This window comes from Manis javanica, chromosome 15 (assembly GCF_040802235.1).
Source record: "Manis javanica isolate MJ-LG chromosome 15, MJ_LKY, whole genome shotgun sequence".
NCBI lineage: Eukaryota > Metazoa > Chordata > Mammalia > Pholidota > Manidae > Manis > Manis javanica.
Window position 1 is genome coordinate 46,845,773 of NC_133170.1, and position 23,672 is coordinate 46,869,444.

The window sequence follows — 23,672 nt, forward strand, 5'->3', positions numbered from 1 at the left end:
TAAATTTTGATTTTATATTTGTTTTAGTTTCAAGAAACAAACCTTTTAAAACTGAATACTAGAAAACTGTACTTGCTCTTGAGTAAGTTAAGAAGAATTTTTACTGAAAAATACTATATAAACTAAGGAGAAGTTAATTTTTATTCAACATAGAACTGCCTTTCATGTACCTTCTTTGAATTTTTCCACAATCCCAGAAGGAAAAAATGGTAGAAAGTTTGTAAAAACATTAATATATTCCATAATGCCTTCTGCTTAAAATGTATGTTTCTCTATTTTTTAAGTGTGATCATGACACAGACTTATGGTTTCAAAGGATCTTTGTCCTTTTTGCCTTTGGTTGTTTGGAGTTAAACTATAAAAATAACAAGGAGAGAGTGTGGATTGTGTTTTGTGTCTTTAATCATTATGAAAAAAGGCAGAAAGTTACCTCAAGATACTATCTTGGGATACCATTTTACATTGTGAGCATTTACACTTTTGGTTGTATTTCTAATCATCATTGTGCTTTTTTTTTTTTTTTTGGTAGATAATTATTTTTTATTGAAGGGTAGTTGACAAACAGTATTACATTAGTTTCAGGTGTACAACACAGTGATTCAACATTTATATACATGATAATTCTAGGTACCAGCTATCACCATACCAAGTTGTTACAATATTTTGACTATATTTCTTATGCTATACATTACATCCCGGTTACTTATTTATTTTACAATTGGAAGTGTGTACTTTTATTTATTTATTTATTTTTTGTGAGGGCATCTCTCCTATTTATTGATCAAATGGTTGTTAACAACAATAAAATTCTGTATAGGGGAGTCAATGCTCAATCATGATTGTGATTTTGAGATTATTTAATTATATAAGCAAAGATTAATAAAGAAAAATAGTTTATTGTAGTGTTAATATTTTAATAATAATTTTTTGGACCTGTCTAAGGAAGATTCTAAGAGGCTTTTTTTCCCCCATCCTCTTTCATTCTTTAAAACAAAATAAAACTGAGCTAATTTAAGCAGTTGTAGTGTTCTAGAAAAACAAAGGCTTTGGTGTACATGCTTTTTTGATAGTAGACATTGTGACCATATCATGTATGCTTTCTTAATAATGTCTGACATTATCAGATTGATTAACTCAGCATGGGGCCTAATCAGATTTAACTGTGGCTGGCAGCTGTATACTAGAAGGAATAGTAATAGAGAGGGGGAATGAAATTAGTTTTTTAATAAGCTGTATTAAATACAAAACTAAAAAATACATCAAAAGTAATTTCACAGCAACATGTACAACTATTGTATTTACACAGTAGCCTACTCAAATCTTTGCTGACTTATATTTTCAAAGATTGACTACTGCCAAAAGCTGGATATACTGATAGGATTTTCATCTGATCATTGATGGTGTGGGTTTCAAAGAGTTACATTTTTCTGTAGGCTTCAAAGGTTAACATTAATCTATTATTGTGTTTACTGTATAAACTTCATAGACCATCTAACCCATCTTAGAACTAGAACCAAACCTTACTGTTTACTTTTTTCCTAGCAGTTTTATTCCTAGCATTAACATAAATATTTCTTAAAGAAATTAGTTAATGCAAAAGTAATTGTTTTTCTCCTTATTTAAAAAAATGTAATCATGAAAAGTAATAAATGATACATAAGAAAGAGTCCTAAAATAAGGAGTCATGATTAATTCTGATTCTCTGTTAACAATAGTTTGGGCCTTAGAGTTTAATTCAATTTTCCAAATATATAGGGCTGTGTGGTTTTGACCAAAACAGCAAAGGTAATGGCCTCATTCAAAGCACTATTTTGATGTGCTGAGAATCCCTGTTAAGGATAATAGTCATTAATTGCACTTTGAGGACTAATTTTCAGCTATTAAAAAATAGGCATGACAAAAACAGTCTGAGTTTCTAAATTATGTTGCATAAAGTGTATACACAAAATTTTCTATTCTACTATGACACCCAGCTTTTAGTCCGTGTTCTAAAGCTATTGAGCTAATAAAACTTATAGTGAATATTCAAATATTATCAGGTGTTATCATTTGGAATTAAGGTAACAAAATAGCTGGTAAGTGAGAAGAAAGGTATGTAAATTATGTGGAGCAATTTTCACCTTCTGGAAACAAAATAACTGCATTTCAGAGAGCAGTTTTCCAAATAAGCATGCATTAAAGTGTACTTGGATGCCTAGTGAATTGAAACATATTAATATTATATGCCCGTTTGAGAAATAATAGGTATTAAATTTCTCATGTTGCTCAAGATTTGTAAATTTAAAGTGTCATGACTAGTTTGAATCCAGAAAATTAAATATATTTAATTTAAGAAAAAAGCAATTTCTGTTATTTTAAGGTAGACTGGCCCCTAAAGGTCTTCACTGTAAGATAATGTGATTTTTAAAGGTTTGACAAATCCCTCAATATATGAAATTAGGAAACTTATTTAAACTTAACCCTAACTATAATCTTGCAGGTGAGAATGAGGGTAAAAGATTCCAGATCCAAGAGGAGTTTGAGGAGTTTTAAGTGCCTGTAAACAGAAGCTTGTAATAAACATGTCTATTTAGCTGTCACTGTAGCTTTATATTAATGTGTAATATGTCTGGGACATGTAGGTACACAGAAAGCATTTGTTGAATTGAATTAAATGTATGCTTCCTCATGTAGCTTTGTAAAGATACTGGGAAGTTGTTTACACTAAGTTATAAATAGTAATCAAAATAATCAGTGTCAGTTTATGAAATATGAAGCTAATTTAGAATAAAAAGAATTGTTTGTGGCAGAATTTGGCAATTAATTTTGCATGGATATATTGTTAAAACCTAAATTGCCAAAACCCTAGCAGTATAGAAACGGACATCGTAATGTTAGATATGACTTACATCTTACTGATAGTTTATTTAAACATATATCTACATGTTAATTTTGTAAATTTATTTTTGGAATGTTGTGCTATATCATTCAAAATAATAAATTGTTGCTTTTTAGTGTTAGAATTTATATATACTTTGATCAGATTTTGAGTCATTGTGTAAGTTTTTAAAGGTAGGATGTTGAGTAGATTAAGCTTGCCCATTTAACTTATTTTCTATCATAAATGTGGTTTTAAAACAACTGTAACTTTACCATTCTTTAATTTTCATGTAATATTGACAGAATTCCATTCAGTAGTTGAGGTGATTTCAGAAAGCACTCATTACCTGTCTCTTCAATACCTGTATCATCATTCACTGATGCTTAAAATCAGTGAATAGTCAACAGTGCCTTTCATTCACCTATTAGAAGGCCATAAATGCAAATAAGACTGGGAAAGAAAACATGTTTGGCCTATTATTGCTACATTAAGATTCAAATCACTGATACCAAATTCCTTCCTTAAGAGTCCTTAAGATAGAGAATGCAGTAGCATGGGTTGGGGCTTGTAGCAAAGGTAGGCCATGGGTACCAAAGATGAATATCTTATTTTAAAATTTTGCCAAGGGCAATCCCTGTGATTAAGCCCCTTAAGCAATTTGGGGAGGTGTTTTTATTACCCCTCTCATTTGTAGCTTTTTCTGGGATTCAGAATTGCCCCCCTAACTGCAATTTATTGATGGTGAGAATTTTGAGAGTGCTGATACACACCGGGATATAGATGTTCTGCATATACCATAGTCCCCCTTATCCCTACAGTGAAGAGCCCACATGGATCAGGATCACAGTGGTCCCATATTTAACTGGGAAGTTTTGAGGGATTCTGAATGGCATCAGACATGGGCACACCACCATCTTTCTGATCTTTCTTTGTGCACATTTTACATTCTTTCTCCATCGGTACTTGGCAGTTGACAAGTGTTGAGGTGCGGTTCACTTCGGAAGCCTACTTACCTAACAGGAGCCCTGATGAGACATGCATCTAATTCACTTAAAAATGGTGCCTCCTTTTAGTGGCACTTGTCATAACTGTTCTTAAACACATGTTTGGTATTTACCTTACTGCTTGAGCTCAGTAGGTATTTGCTGAATAAAGGCATGAATACTTGAGACTCAGCTTCTTTGGTCTGCTTCTTACTCTCCTTTTCTGTTTTTGCTGAATTTGCTTTTCTCCATTCATGTTACCTTCTCTCTTGTTTCACATTCAGAATTCCTGCAGGGTCAGGTCCATCAGTCACCATCCTATCTGTCTGACCAGAAAGGCAGAGTTCTCAGACAGTTACCCCAAAACTCCCAATTTCTCTTATGTTCAGTCTTCGGTGGGCTGCCTTGGACTAGGGTGTGGAGTACTATTCTAATTGGCTGTGGCTTAGATAAATGGCTTGCCTGACCCAGAGTTTGAGCAGTCAGTCACTCATGGGCAGGCATTACAGTGATTGGCTATCAGTAGAGTTTAAATGGACAAATGTGTTTTAATCTTCCAAACATAATGTTTATACATTAACTCAGAAACATTAGTTTTTATGGGGGGATATATTGTAGAGAAAGCATGTATACTTATATTACAAAGGTCAAAATTAAAATTTTTAATTAAAAAGTTTTATTGTTGTCTAGAGGAAGATTTTTGAAGATTTCATAGTTCTTTTAGGTATACTTTTATACCTATATGTCCATTTTTAGGTGTCTGTCTCCTTAATATACTTATAACTCCTTATATCCTTCTTAATATACTTATAACTCCTTATATCTATCATGAGATGTCATCATGACATTAAAAAATACAATAGTGGTCCAATATTAATAAAACTAAATGCTTTATAAAGAAACGCCACCTATTTTCCCTAAAATTTCTATAATTTATCTTTAATGTTAATAACCAGAATATCTTCTGAACAGAAAACTGTTTCTGAAAATTCTATTAGCAGAGCAGAAACATTAGAAATCTATGAATACAGAAAAATGTGAATTATTTTTATTGAAGTAGAGATAGGCCAGATTTTCAGAAACAGATTTATTGTTTATTAATGAAGTAAAATGTCAACTGTCATGTATTGAGTACTTTCTTTGTGCCATGGATACTTTGAATGTAATTTTAACTGAGTTTTCAGAATGATCCTGAAAGATTGGGAGAATTATCTAAATTTTGCAGTTGAGACTCAGGTTTCTTGATTTGGTTACTTGCTGTCAAAGCATTTTAACTGGCAAGGGAGAAGAGCTGACACTTGGGCCCATATCTGTCTTACTCCAAAGCCCAGCCCTTTCTTCTGTGCTTTGATTTCTTCTGTCCTATCAAATTGCAATGAATGAAATTTTTAAAAAATGGTGTCATTATTGGAGCCTCTGAGAAATTTCTTTATTTCATTGCATTTTGTGAGCTTTCATTAGGTCCTTCTATCATACAGGTATAATTCGCAGTGGATAATGTTCATTGTAGTAAGTATAACCAGTATTCTTACGATACAGGATTGCCTTCTAATGTAATTATGTGTTAGCCCTATCCAGTTGTGAATAATTTTCTTTGCTGTTCTTCCACCAGATTATGATTTTAATATAAGTAAAGCACACACATATAATATTCTCATGTTGTTAACTGATAAATTTATGGGGCCTTGTAGGAGATAATAACCCACCAAGTTTGAGCTCATTTTACCTAGATTGGAAATAAAATTTGCTTTGTGTACTTTATAGTAATCCATTTGATTATCCTGAGCCTTGTATTCTGCAATGTGAAATTTAGTTCTTATCTCTTTCAGGATAAAAATACTGTTTTTATATCCCAACAAAGTGATTTAAAAATTAAAGGGAAATACAGTCCATATATTGTCAAACAGAGAGAGGTAAATTTAATTGGGTTCAGCTTGTTATACTAAACATATATTACATAATTATCTCTAGGAATCATAATAAAAAATGCAACAGTGAATTAATTCACTGATGAACTAAGTTAATTTGTAGAGAAAAGGCTCAGGTCAAGATGAAATTTGGAGCTGTACGATTGTGACATAAGTTTATCAAAATAGGCAGAACTTGGAGAGGGATAAAGTTCATCTTGGTAGAGGCCAACTGATTCCAGAGTGGCCTCAAACTGTTCAGGACAGCCAGAATAGGTTGATTTTTGTCATAAAAACTTATCCAAAGAGAAGTTAATAAATGCCACCCTCTTACATCCACCCCTGAGTATAGATTAGGTGATGTTCCAATGTGCTCCTACGGCAACTGATACAGTTTTTTCTTTCTAGAAAAGCTGGGCCATAATTACTTTGCAGATGAAACTCAGACTTTGAAAAGTGGTCACTTGCTCTCAAAATCTGTAACTAGCAAAGGGGAGAGAGCTGAAACTTGAACCCACCCCCAGTTTATTACAAAAGCTATGCTCCTTCCTGTGTTTTGTGTTTAAAGCAAATGCCAAATCATAGAAACTTGCAAGAACTTAAAAACTTCCATCAGTGGTTCCAAAGTGTGGTTTCCAGATATAGCACCATTAAGTGTTAGCTGGGAACTTGTTACAAAGGTGACTTATCAGGCCCTAACCCACACCCACTGAGACAGAAACTCTGGGAGTGGGGCCAGAAATCTGTTTTTAACAGGTCCTCTTGGTGATTCTCATGCACCCTAAAAGTTTGAGAATCAGTGCCTTAGGTATCTGTGCAATTTAAAATCTGAAGAACACAGATAAGAGGGGCTCAGTATAATGTAGGGCTTTTCCTGCTTAAAGCTGTGTTAGGGAAAAACCCGTTTTGTGACTGGTTGATTATACTTCAGGTACAGCCTGAATTAACAACACTTTACACCAATTCTAATCCCCCTGTAGAGAAAATTTTTAAGGAACTATACAAATACCAAATTCGGTCACAATTTGGCTTATCTGGTTTACTAGTTTTAAAAATAGCCATTAGCTATAATGTTTCAATTCTAGCCTTAGCATGTTGAGGGTACTAGAATTTGGGTAAGAATTACATAATATTTTATTATTCAAGGAAAAAGACCTTTTTTTTTGAGAGGGCATCTCTCATATTTATTGATCAAATGGTTCTTAACAACAATAAAATTCAGTATAGGGGGGTCAACGCTCAATGTACAATCATTAATCCATCTCAAGCCTAATTCTCGTCAGTCTCCAATCTTCTGAAGCATAACGAACAAGTTCTTACATGGTGAATGAATTCTTACATAGTGAATAAATTCTTACATGGTGAACAGTACAAGGGCATTCATCACAGAAACTTTCGGTTTTGATCATGCATTATGACCTATAAACAATCAGGTCAAATATGAATATTCGTTTGATTTTTGTACTTGATTTATATGTTGATCCCACATTTCTCCTATTATTATTATTATTTTTATTTTTAATAAAATGCTGAAGTGGTAGGTAGATGCAAGATAAAGGTAGAAAACATAGTTTAGTGCTGTAAGAGGGCAAATGTAGATGATCAGATGATCAGGTGTGTGCCTATGGACTAAGTATTAATCCAGGCTAGACAAGGGCAGCAAGACATCCATGGATGCAGAAGATTTCTCTCAAAGCAGGGGGGGTGAGGTTCTGAGCCTCACCTCTGTTGATCCCCAAATTCTCACCTGATGGCCCCCTGCGACTGTGCCTGTCTTAGGTTGTTCCTCCCTTGAGAAATCTTACCCGTCTCTGGCTAACCAGAAACAGACCTTTTTTTTAAAGATTAAAGAGAAGTATGATATTTAATCTTAATGGATTGTATGTGATTTAAGAAATGTAAATAACTTCTATTTACCTTATTTGTGTTCATAAAATATTTTGAGAGTTTATCAAGAGATTTTGCTGAAATAGTATAAGTTGATTTTATTCTTTCCCAATACTTGAGCAGTGAATCTTTGTTGAACTGATTGTATAAGGAGTTATTATTCATTTGTATATGTGTATGTGAGAGAGAAGATACTTCAGTTGTATTTACAGGGGGAATAGTTGTCTTTTAAAGATAAGGCATAATTTCACTAAATATTTCAATATGTACCTGGGATTTGCTTTAAAATAATTGAAGTGAGGGTAATGAAAGTTAATACATGGGGGTAGAATGGGAACATGGTCAATCACGAGCTGATAATTGTTGACCCTGAATGTGTGGTGCTGTGGTCTGAATGTTTGTGTCCCGTTTATCCCCCAATTCATGTGTTGAAATCCTAATGACTGATGTGAAGTATTAGGTGGGTAGGACCTTTGGGACATGCTTAGGTTATGAGGGTGACACCCTCATGAGTAGGATTGGTGCTCTTATAAAAGAGACCACAGAGAGTTCCTTTGCCACTTTTACCCTGTGAGGCTCCAAGTATGAACCAGGAAGTGGGCCTAGATCTTGGACTTCTCAGCCTCTAGAACTGTGAAAAGTAAATTTTTCCATTGTTTTTAAGCAACTCAGTTGGTGGTATTCATTACAGCAGCCTTAAGGACTTAGACAAGGAGTATATAAGGGTACATTTTTCTCTCTAAAAGTATGCTTGCCATCTTTCATAATGTAAAGTTGGAAAGAAAAATAACTCAGCAATGATACTAGTTTATCACCCTCATCGAAGAATGAAGGTGTGTTACTTTGGCTGACATTCCTGGCATACACATTTATTATAAGGCTAAAAGAAAACCTTTCTAAGCAAAAAGCAGTTTGACACATTACCACTTGTGGATATAATTTTTCAGATGTGATGTGCAAAAAGGAAGTAACAAACAAAAGCAAACCAAGAGGAAAAACTATTTAAAAAGTCTCTTAAAAATCCCTTACTATGTTTTCATAACCCTATGTTTAAAATACCCTTTTTATTATTTTTATGATTCTCCTTTATGCTTTTAAATTACTCATTAGTTGAATACCATGGATCTTAAATGCTTGCTGTTTTTAAAATGCCCAAGTATTTCATTTTAGTTAAACTTAAGTTAGGAAACTAAAGAAATGGCATGTGCCAATGACATTATAATTAAAGATTTTCATTATCAAATTGCAGTAAATTGTTTTATTTTAAATTTCTGTTAGGAACATACTAGTTCTATAAAAGTTATTTTTTCCTTAATGTGGTAACATTTTTCCTTAAAATACAATTATACTTCTGTATAAAGTTGATTGATAGACTATTTAAAATAATTTCTTTTGTGATATATGTGTGTATTAAAAATTGACTGAAGAGGACTCATTTGAAAGGTTTCTAAAGGAAAATTTGAGTTCACAAAAAGGATGCCTATAAAAGACATTTTAAGTCAGTAGTTAAAACACTCAATGAAAGGTTGATTGGTTTTAGAACATATACATTAAAATTGTCACACAGTGACTGCAATGGGGTATGGGTGGGGACCTGATAATATGGGTAAATGTAGTAACCACATTGTTTTTTCATGTGAAATCTTCATAAGAGTGTATATCAATAATACCTTAATAAAAAAATTGTCACAACAAAATCCAAATATGTGTTTATTCTGCTAGATAATTATATTGGTAACTACAAGGTAGTAACTGCTAAAGTATTTATTAGGTCAGTACAGTAAATGCAGAAGCACTTAGATTCTAGGCTGTTTCTTGAAGCTCTCCAGGTCTCTTGGGGCCCAAGGATTGCAGTCGCTACTAGTCCAGATCACTGTTTCTCAGACTTGAAGGTATGTAAGAATCACCTGGAGATCTTGTTAAAAATGCAGACTTTGATTTTAGTAGGTCTGGGATGGGCCTAAGGTACTGCATTTCTAACAGGTTCTTAGATAATGCCAGTGTAGGTCCGAGGCACCATTCTTTGAATAGCAAAGGGACAAGATTATCATAGGTATGATTTAGAATTAAAAGTATCAGGTAAGATATGCTTGTAGATAATAAACTTTCGCTGCCTTTAAAATATTACAAATTTTTTTTTTCTTGGGCTTAAAAAATGTTGTTTGCTTAGGGCTGAGGCAGCTGCTGCCTTGTGCTGATTAGATACATAGGCTTCTTGAGGTAGATGTGTAGCTTGGCCAGTTGAGAGGCCTGTGTGACTTCCCTGCACCTAGGCTTGAACTTGAGTCCCCATTTACTCCCTGTGGGAGCCTTTGTGCAGTATACAAACTCACAAATTAACTCGTCGATTCTGCCTTGTTTAACCTAAAGTGCAAAGCTGTAGAATAGTATGAAAGACATTTAAAGTGATTATTATAGTGATAACAATTAACTGCACAAAAAGTGAAGCAATCTTAATCTGTTTGTATGTTGTAATAGGACTTTTCTCTACAATTTTAATATACCTGCTTTAAAAAATTAATATTGTTGCTATATACTCAACTCAGTAGGTTAACTAAAATGCGGAGAACATATACAAATGCCATGTTAATTTAGCAAATAGTTGCATCCACAAATAAGCAGTCCAGGAAATTGGTTCCCAAATTTGTGGTAACAGGCAGAATGTGAAAAATAAGATAATGTATATTGAGGTTATAAATTTATTTTATTTAAGGGACTGTTCATTGGTCATTATTATTTTGGGTATTAAAGTGTCTTCTTTGTGAAGCAATGTTGGTAATATGTTAGAGGTACAATCTGTGTGTGCCTGTGTTGCAGGCATGCGTACTCATGCTACTTCCTTTCTGGGCCATATTTTTTTCAAAGTGAGAAACAACTAGGAATACCCAGGCTGAACCTGGCAAAATTTGGAAGTAGATAAAATAGTGGTATACTTTTATTTCTCCTACCTCTCAGAGACCCTCTCACCTCTCTTGGATGCTTCATAGTTAACCAATAACTCTTTTTGTCGCCGTGTTTCATGAAAATCCATGTACTCCTGGGAGCAATCCAGGCCTTCAGAATAACCTCCTGTCAGCTGGAGTAGCCCAGTGGTTAAGAGCTTGAACCAGACATCCCCCTGCTCTGCCACTTAATGGTGGTGTAGCCATTACATAACCTTGACAAAGCTACATAACCTATTTGTGCCTCTTTTAGTTCATATTTACAATTGAGATAATAATAGTATATTCCTCATGTGGTGGTTGGGATTATTAAACGTTTGGCACGGTGCCAGTCACCTAATAAGCACTCAGCTGCTTTATTGTCCTCATCCTAATGTTGGTTGGGTGGAAGGCAACAGATTACATAAAAATTCACAGCCCCCCACCTGAATTGTTTCAGTCTACTTATGTTTGGTGAGTTTTTCAGGTGATTTTTATATTGAAGATATTACCCTGGGCTATATTTAATCCATGACCCTAAAGATCCTCTTGTAGTAAACTTCATCTCGGACCTTTCTTAGCCACTAAGGATCAACTGTATGTACTTGTACATACAGAAGGGCAGAGATCTTGCTTATTTCACGCAGTGGTGGCTTCAGTGCCTTAATGTGTCACCTTGAATATGTGGTCAAACCTCATAGTTTTATGAGATAACATAGTCTTTTTAAAAACAAAAGCAAACATTAGTTCCAGACATTACAGAGACCTCAGTGGAACTGAGGTACACTTATACACTGAAGTATAAGAAATTAATCTGTTTACTATTCTTCCCATTGCTTATTATGATAGGATTGAGTGAGCTATATTAAAATCAATATACATCTTATATCTGGAGTAATTCTCATAGCTGTCATAGCAGTCTTCTTTCCCTTTATTTTAGCTGTAGAACACTTTCTTCATTTTATTAAGTAGAAAATGTGCTTTATTTTTCTTACTCTTTGGTATAAATTTTCTTTTTATTCAACTTTAGAAGTCATACAGTAATGTTTCTTTTGAATTAAGAAACAGTTCTTAAGCAGTGAGGATGCTTAAGTATAATCTATCAAGTAGAAATATGTTTTATTTACCTTGAATAATTTATTAGGGCACTAATTAAAGATGCTAACAAACCAGCAATTCTACAAGAGTAATTGTACAGTGATCTGATTTCTGAGTGAAGAATTTTCAACTAGATGTTTTTAGAAGAAAATGTTTAAATGTCCTTGGTTGAACTCCCATTATTCACAATATAAAGAAATTCTTGATGAGCCATAATAAATCAGTGGCTGGTTAAACTAGGAAAAACACCAATATTTAGTACATGATTTTTCCTGATAGAATTTTATATATGGTCACCTAGTTTTATAAGACTACATTATTGACAAAGGTTTATTGATGAACAATCTTGATTTCCAATTGGTGTGATGTTATCTTCTTTCTATAATCTTCTATCTTAATCAAGGATTATGATTTTAATTCTAGTAGAAGTGAATAGGTAGTTGAGAAATTATCTGATTCCATTTCTCTTTATTATTTTTGTATTAAGTTCAGAATTTAGGTGATTTGTTCTACTTTTTATTTCATCATTTTTTGGTCTAAAGATACTCTATTCAATTTGTTATGATCAAAAAAATGAGTAATTATCATCTTAGTCTAAAAAGTTATCTAAGGCCATTCACTCTGCTGTTATAAAAACTTCATTGCTTCTATCTGCCTGAGATTGAGTCTAAAATCACTTCTCCCAACTTCTTCCCCTTACTCTTCTCCATTCAAATACATGTAAATATCTGCAGTTTTAAAAAAAGCATCTTATAAACCTCTTTACTTACATTATCCACTTCACTTTTGTTGTTATTGCCGTTTTTCCCTTCCTGTAGCCCTTTTCAGATTCATCCACTGTGGAAGGATGGTGCCGATCAGCTGAATTTGCTCTCAAAGGCTGCCAGCAACTTCTTCCTTGCTAAATTCTTGTGTGCACCTTTGTTCCTGAAGTCCTCTCTTCCTTAGATTTCCAAGTACTATACTTTCTCTGATGCTTCTTTCTTGGTCCCTTTGCTGGTTTCTTTTCATCCCCCAGAGTATTTTCTAAAGCTGAGGCCTTCATCCTGTGCTTCTCCTTGCAGATTCCCCTGCAGAGGTTTGTCAGTGATGTGCCGGAGGGAGTGGGCCAAGTAGGGATACAGGGAGCAAGAAATCAGATTCCTGTCCAAAGCGAAATCACTGTTTGGCTCTAGCGTACTTCACGTGTGAAAAACAGGCTTAGTCAGATCTTCTGATTAATCAAGAGAAGTATGGGAAGTCTAGGTTTTCCTGTGAAATAGTCCAGATTTTGAGTGTTGGCAGTCAGTCCAAGTTTGGGAATACCCCAATGAGAGGGGGTTGGTGCAGTACTCTAGTGGGATGGGAGTTTAAGTGTCTTGTACACGGTACAGCCTTTAGGTGTTTAGTCTACATTATAATATCACCTCCTGTCCTGCTGTAAGGAGTGGTCCTAAGGATTGCCCTAAAGCTGTACTTTTTACATCAATTGCACATTTTATAATTTGAATAAATATTATTTGAGGGTATCAGAGAGGAAAGGCTGATGGAGATGATGGTGCACATATATGTCTCCCAAGCCATTCTTCCTGCTGCAGCTGTTGGAAGCTAATTCTTTTCTTTTCATCTAAACAAACATGACCATGGACCTCTAATCTGTGACCTCTACTCTGAATCTCGGTGAGCTCATATGTTCTTGCAGCTTCAAACATTTCTCAATAGAAGGTGGAGAGCTGAGTTCTGGTTCCCTTTCAAGAAAGTTTTAGCTGGTGACTTAGGAGTCATAATTCTTGGCTGTCAGTTGGCTGATCATTGAATTGGAGGCAAGTACTTACCTACCTACCTCAAAGCAATAGGGCCAACTCAGGTAAGGGGCCTTTCCAGTTCTAAAATTTATGATTCCGTGATCTTTAATCTCTTTTTCTCATCTGACCTTTCATGCTAGTTCTCTTGTACTTCTGACCAGTCCTGGAACATTTCGCTGCTTTAGCGTTTCCTTTCTTCACCATCTTAAAATGAACATGTCTCAAATTGAAATCATCTTTCTTCCCAGTCTATTTCCTTTCTCAGTCTGTCTTCAGTCATTTTCCCGATAATTCAGACTTGTGAAAAGTTGTGACTCAATGTTCACCCATCTTCCTGGCCCAGGTCCAGGACTTTCTGAGGCCTGGCCGCCACATCTGCCTTCTAGCTTTTCTCCATGACTCTAGTCTCTGTGTCTGTCTAGGCTGTTGTGTTCCTTCCATCCATTTCCAGTCTACGGTAAACAGAACTACTGACTACTCTACTTCACTTTTCAAAACCTCAGTTGTTCTTAAAAGGAACCTGCTAAATATGTTCCTCTTGCAGATTTTCAAAGACCCTATAATCTTGCTCCTACCCTATCCAACCATATTTCCCACTATCAAATAGTTATTACTGCAAATTAGGAAGATGCTTTATTACTATTAAGTATGTCTTCTGTTTTTATACCTTACTGTTTCTCCACCACTGAAATATGTTTGTTTTTTATTCCTTTAAGCAAAAACCCTACACATCTTTAACAGCTCAATTTCATGCCTTCCAGGAATTTTCTCTGGTGACCCTAGTTCATAGTGATTTCTTTCTGTGAATTTCTGTTACACCTAATGAGTACTTCATAGCTTATCACTTAAAATCTTAGACACTGTTAGAGCTGGAAAGTAGATAGAATTTGTGACTTGCCCTTGATCATACTAGTTAATAGCAGAGCCCAAACTAGACTTCTCACCTAACTTCCTATGTAGCTCAGCTGAGTAGTATGAAAGCAGCTGTAGACAACAGTTAAACTAATGAGCATGGCTGTATTCCAGTAAAACCTTCCCAAAGATAGGCTGCAAGCCTGATTTGGCTCATAGGCCACTGTTTGCCAACCCCTTCTAGATTGTTACTGACAACTGCCTTATTAGCAAATTTGTCTCATTTTGTGTTGGTTTTAGAATTAGCATATTAAAAAAACCCTTTTATTTAGAAACATCATATAAAGACAGAAGTACAGTTTTTTATTATCAGGTACAAACTTTCAGTTTCATTCTGCTTTAGAAGTCATATAGTAATGTTTCTTTTCAATTGAGAAATATTGCTTTTAGGTAATATGAAAGCTTTAAAGTATAATCTGCAGACATGTTCTGTGTGAATATGGGGTGATATCTTTCCGGTGAGTAGTGTAGCACTTTAAATCTGCAGAATTGTTTTTCTCATGCTCGAGATACATTTGAATGAAACAGGTGAAGTTAGTGAGCCAGGGTCACAACCAGTTATCACAAGACCTGGAAGTGGAACTCAGGAACCGTTTGGTTGGTCTGCTTAAGTCTGTTGAGGTACAGTAATTAGATTTTGACCACTCTTGGCCACTAAGATTCCTATGGTTCTCCTCATAGAAATTAGACTCTTAACTCTGCTATCCTCGCCAGCTCCCAGCCAGTGTGGTAATTATGTTTTTAGTCTTACCTGGATTCCCTCTGTAGGATGTAATTTATCTGAGCTGGATTCAAGCCAGGGCACTGGACTTTAGAATACCTATTCTAAAGGGGTGTCCTTATCTTCATTCCTTGACTGTTGGATAATTTCATTTATACTGTACAACAGTTAACACCTGTCCTCCATGAAAGAATTGGCATTTTATGCTCAGTGTAGTGTGTATGTGATTTCACTGTTTACTTTGTTTAGGAATAAAACTGACCTTGAGCAGGTCAAAGATGTAAGCATGATAAAATTTTAGCAAAAGGGGTAAATATTTTCAAATAAGGATATTTGAATCAACCTTAAAAACATGGACACCTTTCAAAATTTTTTGACAATCAAAAAACCGCTATTTTATGCCACATTATTAAATCAATACTTCTCCAGCTTTTTTGTCTCCAAACTTTACCCTCTTAAAAATTGTTGGATTATATCTGTCAATTTCTGTGTTGGAAATTAAAGCAAATTTAAAATACATTTACTTGTTTAAAATAGCAAATGTAAACCTATTCTATGTCAACATAAATATGAGAAATATATATTAATTTTAACTCTATTCTGAAAAATCCTTGAAGGTGGCACTGTTTTACACTTCTGAAAATCTCAAATGTCTTAGTAGACCATAGCTGAATTCTACATCCTATAATCTCTTGTGATATGTTGTTATACATGAAGTATATGAAGAAAATCCTCACACATTTATGTAGTTGGAAAAAGGGAGAATGTTTTAATAGCTTTTTGAGATAATTGTGGATACTTTTTTTGATAATACATCAAAAATTAACAAGCAGTAATTTTTATAGGTTAATTGCAATGTGGAATCTGAAACCATGTCAGTGAACTTTTCATACTTTGCTACATTAAGATCCACTGGGCTATCTTATACTTTGTATGCATGCATTCATTCACTTATTCATTGGGCATGTGTGTGTGTCTTATGCATTTGTCTACCTTCGGTTTTTTTCTTGTACTTTGAATCTTTTACCAATGCATTATTTTGTGACATCAAATATTTATCATTTAGAAATTATTGGCTCTCTGAGTTATTTAACCTTCCAAATGTTGATAGATTTCATTATGTAATATCAAAAAAGATCATTTCTTTAATATCACTACTGGTCTCATCAGAAAAATATTTTGTATTGAGGTAAAATTGGTATATATAACATTATATGAGCTTCAGGTGTACAGCATTATAATTTGACAGAGTGATCCCCACCAAAAGCCTAGTTACCATTCATTATCACACAGCTGAGCCTCTTTACCCATTCTGCCTACCCCACAACCCTTATGGTAACTACCATTCTGTTCTCTGTATCTCTGAGTTTTGTTTGTTTATTCATTTTGTTGTTTAGATTCCACATATAAGTGAAATCATATAGAATTTGTCTTTCTGCATCTGATTTACTTCACTTGGCATAATACCCTCAGTGTCCATACATGTTGTCACAATGGCAAGCTTTCCTTCTTTTTCATAGCTGAATAGTATTCCACTGTGTGTGTGTTTGTGTATGTGTAATATATATATATATAGGGTTTCCTTTTCTTTACATTTTCTCCAACACTTATTATTTCTTGTCTTTTTTATAATAACCATTCTAACAGGTGGGAGGCAATATCTAATTGTGGTTTTTAAGCATGTCCCTGGTAATTAGTGATGTAGAGCATCTTCTCATGTACCTGTAGGCTATGTGTATGTCTTCTTTGGAAAAATGTTCAGATCCTCTGCCTGTTTTTTTATATCAGGTTGTTTTTCTGTTGTTGAGTTGTATAAGTTCTTTATGTATTTTGGTTTAATCCTTTATTAGTTATGACTTGCAGATATCTTCTCCCATTCGATAGGTTGCTTTTTGTTTTGTTGATAGTTTCACTGTGCAGAAGTTTTTTATGCCATTTTGATGTTGGGTTCCTTTGCCTTTGGAGTTAAATTCACAAACACATCACTAAGACCAGTATAGAGGAGCTTAACCAACTATGTTTTCTTCTAGGTATTTTATGGTTTCAGGTCTTACATGCAAGTCTTTAATTCAGTTTGAGTTAACTTTTGTGTATGGTGTAAGGTAGTGGTCCAGTTTCATTCTTTTGCACATGGCTATCCAGTTTTCCCAGCACCATTTATTGAAGAGATTGTCTCTGCCTCATTGTATATTATTGGCTGTGTTGTAAATTAATCAACTGTATTTGTGTGGGTTTTTTTGGGAGAAAAATCTTTCAAGCATTGATGGCAGATACAAATTTTTCAAAATTTTGATTTTTGCTAGAAAGGTCAAATTTTATCATTGGCATCAAATACTTTCTGATGTTTTTCTTGATTTGACAGGCTTAGTCAGTCATTATTTTTAGAAAATACCTGCTTTATACCCAAGTCTGATTAAGCGTAATTTATCTGTCATTCTTTAAAGGAAAAATAGCATTTTATGAAAAAGCAGCCAGTTGAGCTTGCAACTCTAACAGATTCACAAATACTTTGCTTCAACACAGCCATCATAATTAGGTATGAAGTAGAAATGCTTTATGCATGCTCAAGGGTCAAATTTAATACTACTAATAATTTTTACTACTTTATTAAGAACAAGGGAAGCATTTTCTTTTTCTTTTTCAACTGCAAGTAGTACAGTTTGGTGCTATTGCATTGATTTGAAATAAGATACCAGAAGTTTTACCTACTAATGTGTTTGCATCATCACTACAAATATCAGCACAGTCAAAAAGGCAAATGAAGTATTAGTATTATTATGGAAAGTTTTGACTTCATCGGCCCTCTGATAGGGTCTCAGGATGCTCGGAAGTTTGTGTGTCACACTTTGAGAACTACATTTATAACTCCTAAAGAAGATAGTATTTAATGTCCCCTTTTCTTTTGATGGTATAAATCGTAAGCATTCTTTTATCTGACCCATTTCATTTACTTTGATAGTTTCTAAGAACATTGTTATGAAACCTTTGTTTTCTAACACAAGGCCTTTATTATGGGTTTTGTAATTTTGTTCAAGTGATGTGATCATATTAATAGTTATTCTTGAATGAACCTTCAGAAATTAATGGTAGATAAAAGGAAAATAACCAGAAACAAAATGTTTAGGAAAACTTTTACAAGAAACCTACATAGTCACTGAAGTTGTGTTTTAATACTATATTAAAACTAAATTTGAAGTATCTCTTTATTTTGTAATAATGATTGAGAATCAGTTGCTTTGTGTGCCCAGATCTAATTACAAATCTGTTTATTCTGTTATCCTGAGGTCATTTGACCTGTGTATGCCTCAGTTCCTATAAGAGCTGACATTGCTGTGATTCTGGGATATGTGTCCAGGAACTAAAGTAGACCTCTGTGGAAAGAAAAACAATCCTTAACTTAAACCTACTAATAATATTTGAGTTTTAGATTGGATCTAAAGAGCAATATTAGTTCAGTGTATATCCTCACTACCTCCCCGAGGATATGTGTTCATTGTGTTTTCAGAAATGGATAGTATATGTCTGAGTGCTATACAACTGTATCTATCAAAGAAGATTAAAATGTTCTTGTTGAGATTATAGATATCAGTAAGATTACAATCAAAACAAATCAGAGGTGAATAAATTTTCTAGCTACAGTCATTCCATTTATACTGCAAATGCAGCTGTTGCTTAGTGGCACTGATTCATGATTTATGGCCAGATATGTATACATTTTCTTCACTTTGCCGCTCCTAGCTGGCTTCCTTACAGTGTCATCAGTCCATCTGAGTGACAAGCAGGTGAACCAGAGGATACCTGCAGAGCCACAACCACCACTGAACCATGGACACTGATTTCAGAACCTGGCTCTACTGATAAGTGCCTAATGTGGAAGAGTTTTATTTGACTATTTTCTTACTAATCCAAACTGACCTATATAGAAATTTTCAGGTATTCTTTAAACTAGATTCTGTTATTAAGTGTTAATTCAGCAAGAAATGAAACAACTGTTAACTGATTGACTTGACTAAGATTTTCCAAAAATGGACATGTTTCCTCAATATGTTCATAGGAATCCTTTTGTTTAATAAAGACATTATGGGCTTTATAATGTAAGAAAAGTAGAGAAACTGACATTTGTAATACCAGATTCTTTATAATTCCAAGAAATGAAAAGGATGCTAATTTGAAAATATTTTGGGTTGAAGTAGCACCTATATTTGATTCAGATTTGCTTTCTAAGTAAGATATAATCTTTCTATGCCCTCTGTCCACTTTGTGATCTTTACAAAGTAGTATAGTTATAGTTTTATAGTTGTGAACAAAGAGGATATTGTTTTTATACTAATGAATGTTAAGGTAATAAAAATGGTTTTGCTATTATTGATAATCATACATTTTTTCACCATGTACTTTTTAAAAAATAGTTGAATTTTTATCATTTGAAGACAGTTATTTTTGTCAGACATGTGACCTCCAATAGTCTCTCAAAATTTACTGTAATGTGGGTATATCACAGAATAGCTAAGAAAAGTGAACACAGTTATAGAATATCAATAGCAGTTCAGTTTTTCCTCTGTACAGTCTTTCTCCAAGTTGTTCTTTGTTGCTCTTTGATGTCCAGTAATCCTTAGTCACTGTGTATAATTATGGGCCAGGTTTCTTGACTCTGCTAAATCATGACTACCTGTTTATGTACTTTCCAGGTTCCAAAATCTATGGCTTTTACCTCTTCCTCTTCCCTTACCTCCACACTGATATATATTTATGCTTTTTTTTTTTTTGGCAAGTTTTGCTTTTGACATTTTAATAGGGCTTTTAAAGGGGGGGAAGAAATGTCCATTTGTTCTGTTTCCATTTTACTTCTAATATTTGCTTACTTAAATATGAAAGCATATTTACTGTTCTTACTTCAAACTAGAGGTTGAGTTTACCAAACATGAACTAAAGTCAACCCAATAGTTCAAAAATTGTTTTAGCAATCATATTTTTATATAGTATGGATCCCATAAAGTAATCATATGGTTTCAGTAATGTCTTATGAATAATCACATTTTTGTTAAAAATAATAGTATTTTAAAGTTACGTTATGAATTATTTTTAAAACCACTTTCTTATGAATGAATTAGGTAGTTAAGCAGAACTAATTTACCTCATTGGGTAAATTGAAAAGAAGTAGACATCTTAATGCTCTATAACTTAAGCAGTAATTCACAATTAGGAAAGACAATAAAGGGGCACAGATTAGGTTGGTTTTGAATATGCTTTATTTTGTTTATGTGTACATGTCTTCTAGGCCCCTTCTAGAGAAGTGCATTTCAGGAGTGTTAGCCTTGAGGTTTTATAAATGCCCCAAAATACTTTTCTAAGTGGCCTTGAGATGAACAGTGGCAAGTGGCATGTCTGCATGTGTTGGAATCAAAATACACACCTAGGTTTAGATCCTAGCTGCATTTACTGATTAGCTGTGTCGACTTCAGAAAAGCAAAATGGAAGGTGGTGACAATACCATTGTTTAAGAATTGTCAGGATGAAATGAGATGAAATATGTATAGTACCTAGAACAATGCCAGGCATTCAGATAATTAGTTTCTTTCCCTTGTAAGCCCGCTTTCCAGTTTTTCTTCAGGGTGACAGATGTAAATTCTCCCATCATTTTCCCATTGTCTGTAGTTTATTTGTATTTCTATGATCATCTCTCAGTACAAAGAATCCATTGTGTGCTGTATTTTGTGCAATTGAATTAACAATAAAATTAGAAGATGACTTTATACAAAGAGGATATTGTTTTTATACTAATGAATGTTAAGGTAATGAAAATGGTTTTGCTGTTATTGATAATCATGAAAATTTTCACCATGCATGTATTTTTTTTTAAAGTTGAATTTTTATCATTTGAAGACAGTTATTTTTGTTAGACACATGACCTCTAATAGTCTCTCAAAATTTACTGTGGTTTGGATGGATCACAGAACAGCTAGGGAAAGTGAACACAGTTACAGCTTAGGTGCTGGGTATTGCAAATAACTCCTTAATTTATTCATTGGCAACTGTGTCAGTACCTGACTAGGTGCTAATGCTATAATAGTAAGGAAATGTATGTTATTTATTGCGGCATAACGACTTGTCCCCAAATGTAGTGACTTAAACATTTATTGTGATAGTTTCTGTGGGTCAGGCATTTGCGTGCAGCTTTTTTTAGCCAGGTTGTTTTGACTGGGAGACTCAAGGGGTTGCTGTCATGATGACTGCTGAGTAAGTCTGTAGGGCTCTTGAGCACCCTTAAGACATGGTTGGCTGGAGCCACAGCAAGCATTCAGGAAGGAGCTGGGGGAGGGGAGAGGAAGAGGAAAGGGAAGGGCTATGTAAAAAGAATTCTTCAGAAGTCACATAGTATCAATTCTGTCACTTTTGTTTTTTATCAGAAGCAAATCAATAGGTCTACCCACATTCAACAAGAGGGAATAAACTCTGCCTTTTGAAGGGAGAGTTGTCAAGTCATGGATATATTTTAAAATCTTTACAGTCAAACATCTTTCTCTTCCAGATATACAATTTCATAGATAACTTGAGATTGTAGTTACATGGGTAACCATAACTTAACATCACTTAACACTGAGTTGTAGTTACAGGAGTAAACCCCAAAATGCGATGAGTTAAGTGCAGTAAGAGCAATGTGTGCAAAAGGCATGCCCTTTTTTTATGACTGATAATTCGGTCATTTTTTACTTAGATTTCCTACTGTTTTCTCAAATTCAGAAGTTCTGTAACTTGACTCACCAACCACATCCCCAACCAGCTTTACTTCCTGTTTGTCATTGTTACAGGTTTTCTGCCAGTCACCTTGATTTGAGGCTGAGCCACCGTTTAAACATCACACTGTAGCAGTCTTCTAGAATGGCCCACATCCACCTTTTCCATGTCCATTTCTTAGCCTCACTTTCCACTCAAAGAATGAATTCTTATTTTCTCACCTATTAAGGTTCTTAGATCTGCTCCCAGTTTTTCCTCCTTGTCTTTTTTTGTTAAAAAAAGACATACTAGAAAAAAAAAAGGCATACTTCATTAGTCCTCTCCACCAAAACTAGAGAGATTCTACCAAAGGGAGATAATAGTAAATGTTCTCAATATGTTTCTGAAGTTTTTTTTTTTTAATAGGATTTAAAAACAAAGTACTATAGCTGAAGAGTCCTCTTAGACCTAAGAGGGAAGTTTATTCCATTGTGGAGAAGCTATTGGAGGGAAAATAGGGGATGGGGAGGAAAAGACAGGATCTCTTAGGGTGAGGCAGAGAGGACAGGTGGGAGGATTCAAACTGTAAAGTAATCTCAGTTGACAGAATGAGTGTGGGGGTACTTGGAAGTGTGGTGCCTCGGTAAGGTAGTAAGATCGTGGCATGTCATCATGCACTGGACTGTGGCGCGGGATTCTCAGGAGGAGAGACTGTAACTCTTTACTGAGGGACTAGGAGAAGATGAACTGTTGGTGACGAAGAAAGACTTGGGTTCTTGAGGGCTGTTTGTGAAACCTTAGTCAAGTTGCTTACATTTTTTATGGAGTTTAGTTTCCAAATCTGGGAAAATAAATGAATCAGGTTAGATCATTTCTAATGCTAACATATTATGCCTTTGGCAAGGAACCTAGAACTCAGGTATAGTTGAAACAGTTGAATTTATCTCTGTTTAAAAAAAAAAGATTTTCTCCATTTATTTTTGATCCCATTAAAAAACAACTTGAAAACATACTAAGGACATTTAGTAACTCCTCTCTGCTTCATTCTCTCCAGTTTCTGTTTATTAAATGGAAGCCAGTATCAAATCAGATTATGCTATTATAACTGAGGTTGCTGCTCAGTTCACATATTTAAAAATACATATATATTCTGCTTGGGCTATAATTTGAAAAATGATTGTTGGAGAAACACTTTCCAAAACAGACAAAAGAGAGTTAAAATTGCCAGCCTATCTCTGTAAATAACAGTCTGCTTCTACATTGTCTTGTAAATTAATTTTTCCTTATATAATTTTGAGTATCACTTTAAGATTGCATTCTTTTCAGTATTCTAGTTGTTAAAAAACATTTTTATTAACAAAAGAGAGTGTTTTGATTCTATGAGGTCAGTGAACGTTAAATGGAGAGGAACTGATTGCCTGCCACTTTAGAGAGAATAAAGGATTTACAAACTGTGACTTCATATTTTAAACTGTAAACCAAATTTATATTGTAATTAATTTAAATTGGCTATGTTAACCAAAATTGATTAAAGCTGGTTTTGTAAACTTTTTAATCTCCCAAAGTAAGCAGGAATTGGGCTTACTGTTTACTTGCTCTGTTCCTGCTAATGCTCTGATGATCTTTTACTCTGGAATGGGTCTGTGTGTTCTGCCAAAACTTAAACGTTTTTGCTAAGAGTTACAGGTGAACACAACCTCCTTAAATGCTGTAATCTTAACCTTCCTTTAGAAATGTTTGTGCGTTGACACTGGTAATACATTGTCATTCTCTCTTCATTTTATAGCTAACACTTAGATAGTGCTGACCATGCGCAAGACACTATTCTGAGCTCTTCGGTGTGTATTATTAACACATTGAATTCTCAAAATGACCTGTGACAAAC

The 23,672-nt window shown here is 34.3% G+C and overlaps 1 protein-coding gene across 2 annotated transcripts in view; it reads left to right on the forward strand.

Moving 5' to 3' along the window:
* The window catches only part of UBE2E2 (ubiquitin conjugating enzyme E2 E2), a 360,447-nt gene that overhangs the window by 67,764 nt on the left and 269,011 nt on the right, over positions 1-23,672 (forward strand). The gene's annotated exons all lie outside the window — the stretch shown is intronic.